Raw genomic sequence first — 14,388 nt, 5'->3', positions numbered from 1 at the left:
TGTGGTTTGTTTTTTAATGTTTTTTTATCAATATTTTAATTTTTTTTTAATTTATTTATTTTGTGAGAGAGAGTGCACTGGGGAAGGACAGGAAGGGAGAGAGAATCCCAAGCAGGCTCCACACTGTCAATGCAGAGCCCAATGCAGCCCCCAAACTCATGAACCATGAGATCATGACCTGAAATGAAATCAAAAGTCAGACGCATAACTGACTGAGCCACTCAGACACCCCTCCCCAAAATCCTTTAAACATGTTTGTTTTGACTAAGAGAATTATCTCAGACAAGCCAGCAGGTTATTAAATTACCACATATCAGCCTTTCAAATTCCCCAGCATTCCAGAACTGTTTTCATATGAATTCATGTTTAATAACCCTAGGGATTTTAATACATTCTTCTGCCTTGTTGCTCAATATGGATTATTTATTATTTATTTCCCTTTGAATCTACAACATATATGGGATCTAGCAATCAAAATAGAACACAAAACCCTAGGGACACTTGGGTGGCTCAGTCGGTTGAGCGTCCAACTTTGGCTCAGGTCATGATCTCACTATCGTGGGTTTGAGCCCCACATTGAGCTCTGTGCTGACTGCCAGCTCAGAGCCTGGAGGCTGTTTCAGATTCTGTGTCTCCCTCTCTCTCTGACCCTCCCCTGCTCACATTGTGTGTCTCTCTCTCTCTTTCAGAAATAAACAAAACATTAAAAAAAAAAGAACACAAAACCCTATAAGTTATCTAGAGCCTCCAAAATATGGGGGCACCTGGTAGAAAGCAGTCAGAAAACCTTGTGAAGTTTATGCTAGTATTCAATGTCTTATGTAATTCTACATAAGACTGCGTTCAATAAGGATTCTCTGTTGTGTACTCAGTATGCTTTTTAAGAAAAACATGCATAATGTTTATTTTATGGAAGTCATATTCCAAGCAAATAAAAATATTGTTATCTTTAAAACAGCTTTCAATTTAAAACTCTAATTAAAAAATTAAAAGTGAATATTCCAATTTTCACTTTCTCCATGAGGCTCCTAGAGGCTAAGGAAGGTTTATAGTTAGTAAATTACAAAACACAGTCATACCCAAGTCTTAAGGACTCCAAAGCTCATCTTCATTTCCCTCTGCTTCATCCCTTTTAGGCCATCATGTTATGTTGTCGAGGAGGCCTGGTCTGTACCTAATGGATGCTCGAATCTTCTCTTCCTTTATTCTCTCTCTCCAAACTGCTGAAATATCATTCCTCTTTCCTTTTAAATGTAATATTTAATTATTTGATATACTATATAATTATGTTTTTTGAGATTTATTTATTTGGTTACTAATCAATGCCTGTCTCTACCCTCTCAAATATAAGCTAGATCAAGTGAGAAATCATGTCTCTTTTGTCATCTGATGTATCATAAGCATTTAGAATATAGAAGGACCTCCATATGTATTTAATTGAATGAATACATGATCATTACACTGTAATATACCATAGAAGGTAACTGTAAGGTTTTATATCCTGTACTAAAAGTTGTTATCAAAACACTTCAATGGAATTGAGTCTATGCTCAGTAAAGAATAAATACAATAATAATAGTATTAATATTATTATTAAAGTAATATGGTCTCATTTTTTTTTTGTAATCAGACTGCTACCAATTTATTTGATCCTAGTTTTCTTGTTTCCCAGATGTAAAACTCTCTTCCATTCTTGGAATCATTTTCTGTAATAGTTTTGAAATTTTTATATCTCTTGATTTTTATTCTATTTGTACTATGAATTTATTACATCATCAGTTACCAAGACAGGTGTGTTAAAATCTGTTACTTTGTTTGTGGGTTTGTCCACTTATCCTTCTAGTATTGGAGTTACCTTTTAATTGTTCAACAGATAACTTCCAAAATATATTTGTTGACGATGCATATGTATACTTGTATTTTCAAGTATACCTCAGCATAAATGTTAAGGTTCAAAGAAGTTTCATGGAACCAGTGGTAATCGAGAATTATTTGTTCAAACAAGGACGTGTGTACATATGACCAAGAACAAATTTCTTCAGTGTGTAAGCCAGGGAGGGAGAAGTTGTGGAATCTGGCTTAAGACTCCTGAATCCTGATATACATATATTAAAAATTATTTAATTAAAATAAATATTTACTAAATAAGTGGAGTTAAATATTTAATAGAGCACATATACTGAGTGCTCAGGACATATCAAAATGAAGAAATTACACTATTATTCTAAAAACTGATTTCGAGGAAGAGTACAAAAGCCTGAGTTCTACTCCTGGTTCAATCTCCGAGCACACAGGTCTGAAAATGATATCGTTCTCAATGTTTTTATCACTCTACCCACAGAGAAGGAACGACAATGTTCTTCTATCAGTCTGACAGGTAATGCTGATATTGAGGCGTTAAATGAAGTTAGATCCTATAAGTATAACACAATTGATAAGCATGAAATATTTACCAGAGTAAGAATTTTTAAAAATTATTTAAACTGTTGAAAACATTTACCCAAAGAAACTCACTAATTATTTGAAGGGATATATATACTCCTAAGTTTATAGCAGCATTATTTACAATAACCAAACTGTGGAAGCAGCACAAGTATCCATCAATAGACGAAGGATAAAGAAGATGTCATGTATATACATACATATATATGTATATATTATATATAATGGAATATTATTCAGCCATAAAAAAGGAAATTTTGCCTTTTATAACAACATGGATGAAGCTAGAGAGTATAAATGCTACATGAAATAAGTCAATCAGAGAAAGATAAATACCATATGATTTCACTCATATGTGACATTTAAGAAACAAAACAAATGAGCTAAGGGAAGAAAAGAGAGAGACAAACCAAGAAACAGACTCTTAACTACTGAGAACAACTGATGGTTACCAGACGGAGGTGGGTGGGATAATGGATGAAATAAGGGATGAGGATTAAAGACTACACTTTTCATAATGAAATAAAGTAAAATTAAATTAAAATAAATTAAATGAAATAAAGTAAAATTAAATTAAATTACATGATTAAAAATGTCAGTAAATGAATGGAAACTTAAACTGTGACCTTCTTATGCAGTGGAACACTATTTCATAATTATAGCAATGACCTCCTGAAACACACAACCAAACGAAGGGATCTCAAATATTATGCTAAATGAAACAAGTTAAACCCAAAGTAATTTGTACTAAAGAAATTTTTTCAAATGAATATTCTAGGACAGGCAAGATAATCTATAGTTTCAGAATCAGAAAACTATCTCTGAGGTGATGGCAATGTTCCATAATCTGGTTGTATTAGTGCTTATTTGGATTTAGATATTTGTCAAACATAAAGCTGTCCTCTCAAATCTATGCATTTTTTGTATTTTGTATGTAAGTCATACCTTACTAAAGTATGTTTCAATAAAGTGTGTTTCTTCAAAAATAAATAAAATAAACCACTGAAAATTTAGAAAAAATTAAATTAGAAGTAAAATGTGAGTTTCAGCAGATAGTCTTCATTTACTTGTTTACTTTAAATTTACCTTTTAAATGCTTAATAATGAAGTTTAGAGTAAACATCTTTGCTTTATAGGGTCTGAATATAGTCTTTCTTTATACTTGGTAAAGGCCTTTCAGCTTGTTATTGTCTATGACCTTAAAATACACATAATTCATAATAAGAGAGTTTACACGACTCTCTGGAAAGCTTATCACATTCTGGGTGTTCCAAATGACTAGAATATTGACACACAGTAAACTGTTCTGTTTGCCCTTAGAATAATCTTCTTGAGTTTAGATCAGTTTAATTTTGGCTTCAGTAAAAATTCTTTGTAATTATCACCCCATTTCTTAGCCTTATTGCTTCCCCCCACAGATTTCTGAAAAGGCTATTTGTCTTTTCCACTGACATACCTCATCTGGCATTGCTCTTTCCTAACAGAGACTATACACATGAAATTTGAGCTCTTGTACAGGGCAAAATGTTTATCCCACTAATCTTAACAGTTACTCACATCAGTTTTATCTACTGCCGTCCCCACAGCACTTAATTTGTTTCTGTATCATGATCTGGAATTCACTACCAGAAAATTAACAAATAAACTCTTTCAAATTGAATTTGTTTTACTGAACATGAGAAAAATCAATTTTTTGGTTTAACATGGCAGTTTAGTATATTAAATATTGCAAGGAGGCTCTAGAAATTTTATTGTTCCTCATCCTTTAATTATCCTTTATTTGCTCATTCATTCATCCATTACTTCACTAGTTTTTCCAATTACCAACCCATCTACTTGCCATTCCCCCTCCATTAATCCTTTGTCTTCCATTCATTACATAATTCCAATGCATTATCTGTACATCCATATAGGGTATATCTATGTGCTTACCAATCCATCCATCATCGATCCTTCATTCACCCATCATCTACCTAACACAGCATCACATAGCAAGCCAATAATACTAAAATGTATTGTAAGTTTGGCTTTAAGCCATAATAGATATTTGAGGAATAAGAAAGAATTTCATAAAGCTTATCTCAGACAAGAGAGGAGATGAAACTGATTAGTTATTAAATTTTTTAAGTTGTAAATGATTTCAAACAACTTTTTGATGTTCATCTTTTCATCTCTATTTATTTAAATCATGAATATTCAGAACAACATGGTCACGCCTACAAGCCATTAGCTGTGAAATTTGAGAAAAATATACAGATGTCCCGGATCCAACCCAACCTTTCTGTTGTAGAATATCCAACAACTTGGTCTGAGCATCAAATATTTTGATGATGCCACGTGGATCGGGGTACATAGCCAACACTGAGAACTACTGGGTTCAGAAAAGTCCTATGGTGTGTAGTTTTCGTTCGGTAGTATATTTCCATAACTTACCTCAGGAAAACATAGACATATACGTTAATCAGGCTCATCATACAATGTAAATCTCTCATCGTGCAAAGATATACAAAATCAATATAAGCCAACATATTTAAAGCATGTGTAATTACAGTTGTTAACAAAAAACCTACACATGTTAATGAAAGAAGAAACAGCATGTTTTAGAACAGATTTACATTTATACAGAAAAAAATGGTTGGATTTCTTTATGTTTTATTCTCCTTGCAGTTTTAAAGGAAACTCCTCCATTTTCTAGGAGTAAATAATGCTGAAGATATATTTCTGGATTCTCCTGTCACAGCTCATTAAGGCAGGAGAGGTGTTCTTGTGGGTGGGGAGTTGAGAATCTAAAATCCATTGATTTTTTTTCCTCTCTATTCAGCACAGTTAAGGTAAAGTCATCTGTTCCCTGACAATTTCTCTTATTCCTTTTGAAACTGTCCGCTGTGTAGTAAACATTCTCCTCCAAGTGTTTATGATAAGGAGAGTTGATTTATACCCTAAGGCCTGCTTTCTGGAAACATTGTTAGATCCCCTTTCTCTGTCTGTATAAAAATTAGACTGTCATTTGCACTGTAGCTAGTCTAGGATCTGTCTTTCAAACCCACTTCTCATATGCAAACATAGATTTGAGATGCCAAGATAAGAAAAGGAGAAATAAATGTGATATAAAACTTTTATGGCCTAATATTCCCTGCTGGTAAGTTTGCAAGGGTAGCTGAGGGGATGGTTCATGGAGAGTTTGCATGCTATGATAAAGAGGCCTGACTTAATCCTCCAAAGTTTGGGGAGATCTGAGGCATTTGAGAAAAGAGGAAGTAAGCACATCTGCATTTTGGACAGACAACTATTCAGTGTCCATACGGGAGATGGTATTCTTGTTCTTCAAGTACGTGGTGGGAGAGAAGACTGAGGCAGGGGGACCCGTGCGGTAGATCCTACAGTGATTCAGAGGAGATGATACTATTTGGAAGGAAACAGTGGCTGTGGGGTAGCAGAAGAATATTTAGAATGAAATATTTATTTTGACTTTGTGTCATCACAAATACATGTGCAATCATTATTGGAATGTCCCTTACACCTCCTGCTTCTGATTTCCAGAATTAGACAAGTAAGATCATTTGCTCCTTGTTTTGGGTTTTCTGGTTATGAAAACAGCAGGGAGAAAGACGTGGAAGGGATGTATTTTGACATATGAATATGTTGCTAAATCTCTGAAACTGGCAAATGGGTGTCTACTCTGAGAAATATACTTCTCACCAGTAGCATCTGGCAGTTCGTTTTCACAGGTTTTCCAGGTTGCAAAAGACTTAGAATTTCACTGCAAAGAATTCAGGGGAAAGAATTTGCCTTTGTTGCTTTCAACATCATTGACCTGAATCAGAACTTTGTATGGAGGCAGTTATGAGCATATAAATATCATTTAAGGTGCTCTATCCATATCAAATCGCAATTAAATTTAGAAAGCTACTACTACTCATGAGTAGTAAAGTTTAAGGTCTTTAGCCTGTCATACAAGGCTCCCAATACCTTCTCAACTCCAGAGAGGCCACAACTGATACACAATTGTGTTATTTGTCTGATTCAAGCTCTCTGTGTCTCTGTGCATTTGTTCATGCAATGACCTCTGCCCCAGTTCCCCCTCCCCCATTCCTACACTTGGCTGATTCCTTTTTCTAAATTCCCTTCAAAGTTTAATTTCTCTTTGAAATAGTTCTTATACTACTCTTCAACCATTTCAGCCCCCTTACACTGTCCCCATAATCTATGCAGTTTTCGAACTCCACACTTTTCCAGTTTATTTTGGGAATTTTACAAACTTTAATGCACACATGATCAGCAAATCAGCATTTCAGGTTACTTAAGAGAATCTCAAAAAAGTAACAAGATTATTATAGCAAAAAACTCCTATGTATATGATCAAAGCTAGAGCTTCTATCTATTATTCCCAGAAATATATATTATTAGCTGTTGATACATATTATTAGCTGTTGATAAGAAAAATGTAATCTTTTAGATCTTTTTCCAGACAGCAATTGGCAGCAACTAAGTTAACGAACTGCATTTAGTTCTTTTTGTCAATATCCATTTTTCTTCTTTGAAAAATAAGCTCATGCAAAACTTCTATTTGGACAAAATATTCCAGTGATAATCTCATTTTAGAAAAGCTTTATAAAGGCATTGCTTTTTGATAAACTGAGTCCCCTCTTGAATGGGCAGCGGAAGCTTTTGTTTCTACAGTGTTTAAATAAACAAGACAAATGTTTTACCTCAGGTGAAATGATTGAATTGCTCTCATTGAATTGCTTTCAACTGACCTACAAGGGCAGCTGTGCTGCTGGAGAAATATTGGCTTGGAATATAGTTCCACAAAACATAAAGATTGAAAAGTACAAGGTTCTGAATTAAAAAGGTGCAACATATTTCTTGAAAGGGACAGAATAATGGTTTTAGACTCTGATAAAGTTGTCTGAAAGTTCCTTGAGAAATACAACATTCTTGAAAAGTGGATAGCAGTTTATTAACAATGAAGAAAGAAAGTGAATTTCAAATACAAGGCTTAATAGTATGTCTTGCATAGGAATACAAAAATAATGTTTACATGTAAATACCCATAAACTCTCATTGAACCTATCAAATAACATTAAAGAGGATATATTGATCAAACTCTTTACAGTTAGGATAATTGGTGCCCAATCAGTTTACTCTCTCATTTTCCAAATAATCACAAGAACTTAAAGGGAACCTAGATCATCTGAATGAAAACAACACATCAGTTACATTTTTCAAAAATGATAAGGATTGATAAAATATTCAGAAGACAATACCACACACACTTATGTATACATGCATACACATATGAAATACAGTATAAATACGTTACTTTAGAAGAATATATTTAAAGTTGTAAAATAATTTTTAAATTATTTTTTTCCTCTCTCTTTGAGCAAGTAACTCACTTCTGCTCTGTCCCTCAGTGGCATTTCTTTACTGAGGTCTATTGGTCACCTGGTTGAATGCAAGAAGCTGACACATCACAAAAGTGTTTGACAGTAAATAGAGAATATTTGCACCTCAGAAACATATTCACAAGGCCTGATTATTAGCAGCTTCAGTAAAATTCTATACTTCTAGTTGTTGACACATGCTGCAAAGTGTGGAATATACACAAATTGTCAAGTGAGGTAAAGGAGAAGAATGAAAAGGTATTGGTGGTTAGTTTCAGACTGATTTTGCCTTTTAATTGCTGCCAAAGTGGCTTGCATTCAGGGTATTCACGTGTTTGTTTTCTTTTTAATTTTTTTAATGTTTTTATTTTATTTTTGAGAGACAGAGACAGAGTGCGAGCAGGGGAGGGTCAGAGAGAGAGGGAGACACAGAATCTGAAACAGGCTCCAGGCTCTGAGCTGCCAGCACAGAGCCTGACGCGGGGCTTGAATCCACAAACCGTGAGATCATGACCTGAGCTGAAGTCGGACACTCAACCGACTGAGCCATCCAGGTGCCCCGGTAATCACGTGTTTTTAACAACGTCCTTAAATCCTCAACCTCTCTCTTCTTCCCATCTGCCTCTACCTGTACCATTAACAACTGAGTGCTTTCTAATTTCTGCTGGAAATGCAAACACTCCTGGGAATGGAATCCAGGTACGTGATTCACTTAAGTTCTCCTTCCTAAGGAGATTTGAGAAATTGAGCGCCGAAGACAAAGGAGCTAGAGACAGAGGATGGAAAATAAGACAAAGCACAAAAATAGGAAAAAGCAGAAGGAGGGATGCAGGAGGATGAGAAGAAAAAGAAAATGATGAGACACTGTCACTATCTATCTATGGAAGTGAGCCTGTATCTCCTGTGCATAATCTACAGCATCAGTTTTTGCTGGGAAAGAGATAATGATTTTCTAGAAAATTTAGCAACTAGAAAGAACTAGAAAGGGGAGAATGGTTTGATTATGGTGCAGCAATTTCTAATCCCCAAAATTAAAATAATAGTGGGGGTAATCTTGTAATATTCTGCTTCGGCAGATAAGAACTTTGATTCTCATGTTAGTAGCAATGGGGTTTATAAATTTCTTTGCCATGAATTATTAATTTGGGTTCACTGATTTGGATTGTCTTTGAAATTTTACTTCCTACACTATTGTCTAATATTTAGAAGATGTTACCAACCATAATTAGTTGAATTGATAACTTAATTTTATTGCCAAATTCCTCAAAAGTGAGAGAGGAACCCTCCTTTTCTGGAATGTTAAACTCTGAGTTCACACTTGAAATAAATAGACATACAGAACAAATGACTCAGTTATAGTGAACATATTACAGTGCATTTCTACATTACGTAGTGCTAGTATAGGAGTCATCGAGGCATCAGTAGACAGAAATGCAGATATAAATATTCTCCAAGGTTTTATGAAGAAAGGAACATAAAAATCATTCTTAAAAGTCTAAAAAATGCAGGAAAGGCTAGATTATTTCTTCTAAATGTCATGTTAGATGAAATTCTCTCACTGAAAATACATTTTTATGAATGTGATAATAATTCATTAATTAAACAAAATTTCATTTCACAAATTTAATTTAGTTTTATACAAAAGTTTTACTCCCCACACCTTAAAGACTTAAGAAATCATGAAATGTTCATGTTATTTTTTAATTCTAGTTTTTAATCAGTTCTCAGGAATAAATTTATTAATTTCCTCAGAACAAAAGTCCAGAAAAGCCTCTTACCAAAAAAATGAAATTGGTGGCATCCAGACAGAAGTGAATTGAGTTTCTATTTTCCTGCTTTAACTAGATGAAAATAATTGGTGCCATTCAGTGATTAGCAAATTAGCAAATTGGATAGTTCACTGCAATCATCCATTATGTCTGAACATAGGTATAGAAATATATATATGGGTGCCGGAGCCTGTTGCAGCTGGTCCAGTGGTCCCTGAAGGATGGACGGCATCAGAGCATAGGAATGGACACAGACAGCTCGAGTGAACCAGTCCGGACAGTTTATTGATTCTTCAGCAAGCTTATATATGCTTTCTACTTCCTGTATGTTTGCATCAAGCTTTTGTTTTTAGTCTCAGAATGTTTTTCAGGGAATTCATCCAGCGAGGAAACTTTCTGGTTATTCTCTTGCATTTCTGCTTTTTTACTTTTTAGACTTAATCTTCAATCTTACTATTGCTATGCCTTACAAGCTAGAGGGTTAGTTTTGTTTTCTATATTGCTAGTTTCATTTGCTATAGCTGAGACAGGTAGAGTCTATTCATTTGGAGAAATTGAAGTGTGACTGCTTTCTTAGTATCTACCCTTTTGGTAACCTTTTACAGGGACATGTTTTCTTTAAAGTGCCTTTAATGATCAACTAACTGCTAAGTCATAGTGAGAGGCCCAGTAAGAAAAGTAAGCTGAAAAATAAGCTGATTGAATAGCTGAAGAGATATCAGTAGCTTCACTTTCAGAGAACCGCGGTCTGCTCTTGTCAACCCCCTGGGCTATGCCATCAGGTGGGTGATGAAGTTCGGCTCCCAGCATATGGGGGCACTTGGCACTCACAGATCTCACACATTCAGGTAGGGTGCAATGCATACCTAGATAAGCAATTAAAACCATTTAGTTTAATACATACATATAAATATCATATACACAAAATAAATGTATACACATGTAGTTTTAATTACATATATAATATATACAAAATTAAAATTACATACATTTTAAAAGCAATAAATTATATCTATAATTATTGTCCTGCTTTATATTATCATATAAGAAATTCAGGTAGTAGACAAACACATAGGTTTAAATTTCATTTTTGAAAACAGCCATGCAAAGTATATATGTACATGTGTTTGGCTACATGAAATTTCAGAAATGAGGAAATACACATACTATTTGTTAAATATCATACTATTATATTGCAATGAATTGAAAGTAAAACTCTATCAGTAATTATTATTCAAATTGAGATATAAACAGATTCATAAGAATATATGTTTTTAATTTTTTTAATGTTTATTCATTTTTTGAGAGACAGAGCACAAGCAGGGGAGGGGCAGAGAGAGAGGAGACACAAAATCCAAAGAAGGCTCCAGGCTCCACACAGTCAGCACAAAGCCCTACACGGGGCTTGAACTCATAAACCGTAATATCATGACCTGAGCTGAAGTCAGCAGCTTAATCAACTGAGCCACCCAGGCACCTCTCCACAAGAATGTATTTAAAGACTACTAGGCAAAATATGCAAATGGAAACTCTACTTGATTAGCTTATGTGATTATTGGTAATTTTCTTCATCAATTTATCACTTACACTACTTTCTGTTATTTATAGGTTTATGTCATTTTAATAGAGCTTAATATGTCAATGTAGTTACAAAATAATCTATAAACCTATAGATTTCAATACAGACTTCAAACTTAAATTTATTTATTTATTTATTTATTTATTTATTTAAGTTAATTTAGATAGAGAGAGAGAGAGAGAGCTTGTGCACAAGTTGGGGAAAGGCAGATAGAGAGGGAGAGAAAGAATCCGAAGCAGGTTCCATGCTGTCAGGGCTCAATCCTAAGAACCATGAGATCATGACCTGAGCTGAAATCAAGAGTTGGACACTCAACCAACTGAGCCACCCAGACGCCCCACACTTAAATCTAAATATGAAAACAAAATTAAAACAATGCATTACATTAATGTAAAATGCTGTTAAAGATGCTGCCGGTTACCCATAAAAAGAAGAAACAACTAAAGAGTTGAGACCTAAACAGGTTCTTCTGTTGATTTCACTATCTATGTTTATGACTCATTCCCTCATCTAAACTAAAAGCTGACTCTGTCAGATTGTCCCTGGGTTCCCAGTGTCAGAAAGAGTGCCCTGTCTGGAATTGGTATTCAGTAAATAATTGTCACTAAAGATTCCAAAGTTAAGTGACTCAGAATTCCAAATCTTGGAGTGACAGTGTTTATTCTGTCATCTTAATAACCACTGCAAATCATAAATAGTTATTTTGAAAAAACAAACAAAAAACATCTGAAATCTCCACTAGTGCTGTCTTCATAGAACTTCTTAAGAACATAAAGGAAGAAACTTTTCATAAATATAATGCAATTGTATTGGGTCATGTCATTCTTCTGATGTCTTGAGCTTTCTTGAAAACCCACAGCATATTTAAGAAATCCACTGCAATGCACTAGCCCAGGATACTGTATCTCTTAGGGGCAGACTAAATGAATGCCCTTATTATGGTGGTTCATATCTCTGCCCCTCTCGGTAGATTAGCAGCCTCTTATTTTTAAAAACTACATTTTCTTCACTTTATTCTATTTTTTTATTCTTTTAAATGTTTATTCATTTTTTAGAGAGAGACAGACAGACAGACAGAGCACGAGTGGGAGAGGGGCAGAGAGTGAGGGACACAGAGAATTTGAAGCAGGTTCCAGGCTCTGAGCTATCAACACAGAGTCTGATGCAGGGCTCAAACTCACTAACCCTCAGATCCTGACCTGAGCTGAAGTCAGATGCTTAACTGACTGAGCCACCCAGGTGCCCCTATTCTATTATTTTTTTAAAGTTTTTAAGGATATCTTTCCTCAGTGAGAGGCGCCTGGGTGGCTCAGTGAGATAAGTGCTCGACTTTGGCTCAGGTCATGAACTCATGGTTTGTGGGTTCAAGCCCCAGTCTGGCTCTGTGCTGACAGCTTAGAGTCTGGTGCCTGCTTCAGATTCTGTGTCTCTCTCTGTCCCTTCCCTGCTCATGCTCTGTCTCTTTCTGTCTCTCAAAAATAAATAAATGTTAAAAAAGTTTTTTAAAGAGATCTTTAATGAAAAGGACAAATTAGGCATTCAACAAGTGTTTGTTGAATAAATTTAATACACAGTGGAAAGGTTTTAACCTCAGTCTGAGGACCTTATATCTAAAATGTCAAGGGACACCTGGGTGGTTTCAGTTGGTTAAGTGTCCAACTCTTAATTTCGGCTCAGGTCATGGTCTTATGGTTCATGGGTTTGAGCTCTACAATGGGGCTCTGGGCTGACTGACAGCATAGATGACAGCCTGCTTGCGATTCTCTCTCTCCTTCTCTCTTTGCCTCTCCCCTGCATGCTCTCTCTCTCTCTCTCAAAATAAATAAACTTTTTAAAAATAATAAAATAAATTGTAGTGCCAAATATGGCTCTTTTTTTGTGGTACCTCGCAGGTGATGGGCTGCTTAAGGTTGAAGCTGAATATCTCTTTCCCAGCTACTGGCTGCCAGAAACTCATCGAAGTGGATGATGAATGCAAACTTTATACCTTTTTAAAAAATTTATCATAAATTTTTATTTATTTTTTGATAGAGACAGAGCATGAGTGGGAGACGGAAAGTGGGAGAGAGACAGAGAGACAGAGAGACAGAGACAGAGAGACAGAGTCTGAAGCAGGCACCAGGCTCTGAGCTGCAGCAGAGATCCTGATGCAGGGCTCGAATTCGTGAACCACGAGATCATGAACTGAGCTGAAGTTGGATGCTTAACCAACTGAGCCACCCAGACACTCCAAACTTTATACCTTTTATGAGAAGCATATGGCCACAGAAATGGCTGCTGATGCTCTGGGTGAAGAATGAAATTGTTTATGTAGTCCATGTCAGTGGCAGCAGTGACAAACAAGGCTTCCCCATGAAGCAGTGTGCCTTATCTCATGGCCATGTTCACCTGTTGTTGAGTAAGAAGCATTCCTGCTACAGAGCAAGGAGGACTGGAGAAAGAAAGTGAAAATCTGCTCAGGGTTCCATTTTTGGATGCCAATCTCAGTGTTATGATCTTGGTCATTGTAAAAAAAAATAAAAATAAAAAAGAGGATAAAGATATTCCTGGATTCACTGATACTACTGTGCCTCATCTGGGGCCCAAAAGAGCTAGCCGAGTCTGCGAACTGTTCAATCTCTCTAAAGATGATGTCCACCAATCTGTTGTTAGGAAGCCATTAAGCAAAGGAGTTGAGAAACCTAAAATCAAAGCACCCAAGTTTCAGAATCTTATCACTCCACGTGTCTTCCAACAAAAATATTATTGTATTGCTCTGAAAAAAACAGTGTACTAAGAAACATAGGAAAGAGGCTACAAAAAATGCTAAACTTTTGGCAAAGAGAATGAAGGAGGCCAAAGAAAAATGGCAGAAAGAGATTGCCAATAGACAAAGGCTGTCGTTTCTGAGAGCTTCTCCTTTGTCTAAGTCCAGTCAGCAGTCAACAATGAGAGTTCTAAAAGTAACAAATAAATAAGACTAAACATCAGTAAAATGAAATGAAATGAAATGGAAATAAAACAAAGTAAAATAAAGTAAAATAAATAAAATAAAATGCCAAATACAGTCAGACATATTCACACCACTGGCTACCCAGTATGGAATGCTCAATTATTTCCTTAATCCAAATGCATTCCAAATATTACCATTTAACAGGAATATTGGAACATTTTTTCTCTAAATACAATATTTTAGAAATAAAAATATTAAAAATGTTTTTCATGTGTCCAT

General features: G+C 35.2%; 1 pseudogene; it reads left to right on the top strand.

Moving 5' to 3' along the window:
• The first annotated feature begins 13,072 nt into the window (after positions 1-13,072).
• On the top strand, positions 13,073-14,134 carry LOC144229388 (small ribosomal subunit protein eS6 pseudogene; annotated as a pseudogene).
• The last annotated feature ends 254 nt before the right edge of the window (positions 14,135-14,388 follow it).

This window comes from Crocuta crocuta, unplaced genomic scaffold, assembly GCF_008692635.1.
Source record: "Crocuta crocuta isolate KB4526 unplaced genomic scaffold, BGI_CrCroc_1.0 scaffold884, whole genome shotgun sequence".
Classification (NCBI taxonomy): domain Eukaryota; kingdom Metazoa; phylum Chordata; class Mammalia; order Carnivora; family Hyaenidae; genus Crocuta; species Crocuta crocuta.
This window is presented reverse-complemented; position numbering and strand designations above follow the sequence as displayed.